This window comes from Cynocephalus volans, chromosome 13 (genome assembly GCF_027409185.1).
Source record: "Cynocephalus volans isolate mCynVol1 chromosome 13, mCynVol1.pri, whole genome shotgun sequence".
NCBI classification, from domain to species: domain Eukaryota; kingdom Metazoa; phylum Chordata; class Mammalia; order Dermoptera; family Cynocephalidae; genus Cynocephalus; species Cynocephalus volans.
In genome coordinates, this window is record NC_084472.1 from 27940866 (window position 1) to 27945832 (window position 4967).

General features: G+C 40.2%; 1 pseudogene; it reads right to left on the reverse strand.

The window, feature by feature from the left end:
• Positions 1–366: 366 nt before the first annotated feature.
• On the reverse strand, positions 367–578 carry LOC134361498 (NADH dehydrogenase [ubiquinone] 1 alpha subcomplex subunit 1-like; annotated as a pseudogene).
• Positions 579–4967: the final 4389 nt, after the last annotated feature.

Consider the following 4967-nt stretch of genomic DNA (forward strand, 5'->3'; position numbering starts at 1 on the left):
AAGCTTACATTTGCTTGTATATCTAAGCAGTTATTTGTGATGAGTTTCCCTTTTCAGGGTTTCCTCAGTAATTGAACCAGGGTGGGAAGTCCACACTCATGTCTGAGCTCTGTCTGGGGAGAAGCACTCTGATTTTAGCCGGAGGCCAGAAGAGGGGGTTGGTAGCACTTATGCCCCATGCCTTCCTTTTGTTTTTCACACACACACACACACACACACTACACAAGCCTTTTGCTTTGTTTTTCATTTTATTTTTATTAAGCCCTGCATAACATGCTGCATGCTACATAACCCACTGCATAACCTTCTGGTAATGGTAGACAATCATAACTGAGTTATTTTTTCATCAGTCATGAATATGCTTCCTTAATCAGTACTCTCCAAACCCTTTGACACACAGTAACAATTAAATGCAGAGATGTGCCTATCTCTTTCCATCAAACTCTGCTGATATGAGTAACGGGCAACCCTTTTTCCCTTCCCCCATTAGTGAACCTGTGGACATCCGCAGTGGCCCGCTCTGGGATGAGCAAGCACATGCCTATGACGGCTCCTCCAGGGAGAATCTCAAACCACATCGTAGCGCAGTGACCCAGGCCAAAGCCCTTCTTGTGTGAACCTCTTAAAGTTGATGAGGCTTCAGCTCCCTTCCTAATAAGCCCTGTGAGCAGGCAAGTCTTTTGCTTTTAAAGACTTAATTAGAAAATATTAAAACAACTCTAGAAAAAGCTTTAGTAAAGAAAGAGTCATAAAACTTCACCTCCTAAAACTCTTGCCCTGCATTTCTTTTCATTTTTCCTTTTAACTCCTAACCTTGGTTGCCTTACTTTTTTACCTTTATAATCTCTTCAGTTGTGTTTTATCTTATCTTTCAACCTCCACATTTGATTTCCTCCCTATTAGGCTTTCAAATTTTTTTGTTTGTTTGTTTGTTTAGGCTAAATATGTCTTTATTTTATTTTATTTTTTAATTTTATTTTGTTTTGTCAATGTGGTTGATTATTGTGGCCCATCACCGAAACCTCCCTCCTTCCTCCGTCTCCCCCTCCCTCCCAACAACCTCATATCTGTTCACTTGTCGTATCAACTTCAAGGAATTGTGATTGTTGTGTCTTCTTCCCTCCCCCACCCCCCGTTTTTTGTGTATTTATTTATCTATTTTTAGCTCCCACAAATAAGTAAGAACATGTGATATTTTTCTTTCTGTGCCTGACTTGTTTCACTTAATATAACTCTCTCTAGGTCCATCCATGTTGTTGCAAATGGCAGTATTTCATTCGTTTTTATAGCTGAGTAGTATTCCATTGTGTAGATATACCACAGTTTCTGTATCCACTCATCTGATGATGGACATTTGGGCTGGTTCCAACTCTTGGCTATTGTAAAGAGTGCTGCAATAAACATTGGGGAACAGGTATACCTTCGACTTGATGATTTCCATTCCTCTGGGTATATTCCCAACAGTGGGATAGCTGGGTCATATGGTAGATCTATCTGCAATTGTTTGAGGAACCTCCATACCATTTTCCATAGAGGCTGCACCATTTTGCAGTCCCGCCAGCAATGTATGAGAGTTCCTTTTTCTCCGCAATCTCGCCAGCATTTATCATTCACAGTCTTATGGATATTAGCCATCCTAACTGGGGTTAGATGGTATCTCAGTGTGGTTTTGATTTGTATTTGCAAATGCTGAATGATGTTGAGCATTTTTTCATGTGTCTGTTGGCCATCATATTTTCCTTTGAGAAATGCCTATTTAGCTCCTTTGCCCATTTTTTTAATTGGGTTACTTGTTTTTTAGTGGCTTTCAGGTTTTTTTAAATCTATTTTTAAATTTCATTTGCTTTCATATTCTCTATTGGACTTATTTAGTTAAATTCTTAAGTTGTTTTCGTTTTTTCCTGTACTCTTCCCTCCCTAATTTTTTTTTTTTTAATGTCTTTACATGGCCAAGTCAAAAAAGTCTGCCTGGGGTATGTACGGCAGAAAGGGCCAATGTGATAAGAGAGGTGAATAGAGGTTTTCTCCTCCACCCCCTCCATGCATTTAGAGACAACTCATAGTCTAACTCATTTCCTTTGTGGTGAAGATGACACATTTGATTTCGTAGAACTGTGTTGCTTGTCAACATCTTACATCATCTATTTAGGAGAAACTATAAACCCATGATCTCCAAAGCACCGAAGCGCTGAAATATATCCAAACCATGCCAACATCAGACATGAGCGAAAAAGGAACAGCGTAGGGGAAATCCCCTCAAAAGAAGTACTCTTCAGGGATTGACCCTGGTGAGGAGCCAAGTGACCGAACTGCTCGATGGATTTTCATGGCATGTGATGTGGCAGAGATTTCAGACTCATAATACACTGCACAGCCTGCTAGCCAGTGTAGATGACTGTTTATTTTTTCATCAGTCATGAAAATGCTTCATGATTGGTGCCCCTTTCACAGCAGCTGCTTCCCACTGACTTATGTACCAGGAGACTGACCTCTCTCCCATGCAGGAAAGTGGTCCCATGCAGGAAAATGCACAAAGGTTGGTTAGAGTGAAAAATATCTAATACAGGGCTTTTTGCTTTTATTTTTGTTTGTGTTTTATTTTGTTTAACGGTATCACTTGGGCATTTGTCAGATCTGGGGAATTCAGACATGCCTAGAAGGGCAGATAATAAAGAAAATAAACAATCTCCTTTTTACATTCTATTTATCAACCACAGATCCCAAGAAGGTCCTCAAGCTACAGAAACATGGCAGAGATTTAACTGTTGTGAATTTTACGCTTTTTCCTAGGGCAGAACAAGTGCAATATCTGGGTGTCTCATGACTTGACAGTACTTCAGTGTTTCAGCCTTACTGCTTCTTTTAAAACTGTTTTTTAAAAAATTGTGACCTAAGGCCAGCTCCGTGGCGCACTCGGGAGAGTGCAGCGCTTGTGAGCGCAGCAGCGTTCCCGCAGTGGGTTCGGATCCTATATAGGAATGGCCAGTGTGCTCACTGGCTGAGCGCGGTGCGGGCAACACCACCCCAAGGGTTGTGATCCCCTTACCAGTCACAAAAAGACAAAAAAAAAAAAAAAATTGTGACCTAGAGTAAAATGCATTTTACATGGTGACCCAGTACACACACACACACACACACACACACACACACACACACACACACACACACACAAAACAAACATTTTAGCAAGAATATACTGGCTATATGATAATGTTAAAAATAACAAAGCTAATATAAATGTGATTTTATTATTATTTAATTGCAACATTATATTTTACCTGTTCTTTATTTAATGCTTGTGGCAACCTACTAAAATGATTTCTTTACTCATGCTTTGCAAGTGGGAGATTAAAAAATTAAACAAAGAGTTTTCCCCAAAGAGTTAGCCTTGCTACAAAGTAATATAAACAACTGTAACAATAGCTAACATTGATAGGATTTAGTACTGGGAGACACTGCTCTAAGTGTGACTTAGATGTTACTCATTTAATGTTGACAATAACCCTGTGACAAAGGGTTATTCCCATTTTATTTTTAAAATTAAATTTTTATTCTCATTTTTAAATATGAGGAAAAAGAGGCATATAGAGATTAAGTGCTGCTCAGGATCACACAGCTAATAGAAAATTATTAGAACCTAGGTCTTTGTGCTCCAAAGCCGCATACTTTTCTATGACAATATACTTTTCTGTCCCTATTCATCTTCAGAGAATTGAAAGCACAATCCCTCTGTGAAGGTTAATTCTAGGTGTCAACTTGGTTAGATGAAGGAATGCTGAGAAACCTGATAAAGCTATCTTTTTAGGTGTGTCCATGAGGGTGTTTCCAGCAGAGATTAGTATGAGAGTCTGAGTGGCCTGGGTGAGAAAGACCCACCCTCGATGTGGGCAGGAACCATCCAATCCTCTGGGGGTCCAGAGAGAACAAAAGACAGAGGAAAAAGGTGAAGCTCTCTCTCTCAATCTGCTGGAGCTGGGATACACTCTTCTCTTCTGTTTTCTGACATCAGAGCTCGAGACTCTTCAGCTTTTGAGTTCCAGAACATACACCAAGGACACCATCAGCTTCCCTGGTTTTAAGGCCTTTGGACTTGGACTGAGCCATGCTACCGGCATCCAGTTTATAGATGGCCTATCGTGGGATTTTTCTTCATAGTTACATGAGCTAATTCCCCTGATAAATCCCTTTCATATAATTATAACATATCCTATTGATTCTGTCTCTCTGGAGAACCCTGACTAATACACCCTCCTAGTCCTACTCAGTTTACAGGAGGGGACTCATATGTCTACCTTACCCAAACCACCTTACTGCTTTTTACCTCTGGTGCATAACTCCAGCTCAGATGCCATGGGTAACGATGCCAGTTTGAAAATACTCAGCTTCACCTCCAAAGTCCAGTTTATTTGTTTATGTGGTACAATAAACAAATACGCAGTCTACAAAATCGTATGCCACCAAGAGATGCAACTTTTCAGCATGGTGGACACCCTGGCGGACAATTTTCTCCAGTCCATCTTCTACATGACAATCAGAGAGATCTTTATAAACACAAATTTTAGCCATTTATTTTTATACTTAAAACCTTTAGTGACTCTCCTCATCTAATCAAGAGAGACTGAATAAATTATGATAATTATAGTTGGTCATAATCTTGCCCACACTTAACTCCAATCTCACTCTGAGTTCACTGTACACAAAACCCTTAATCCCACATTCTTGCTTTTAAACAAGCTCCTATGTCTAGCTAAACTTTCCTACCTTGTTTGCTTGGCTTCTTACTCATCCTTAAAATCCAGATCAGTTCCAGAGGGAGAGAAGAAACCTAGGGTTATCAGTGGGGGGAGGCGGACGGGAGGAACACCCAAAATGGCTGCGGAGAGTTTCAGGTCCCTGGAACAGCACGTTTTTTGAGAATCACAAAAAAAAACCCTCCCCCTTCTTCCTCACCACCACATCCCCTTTCC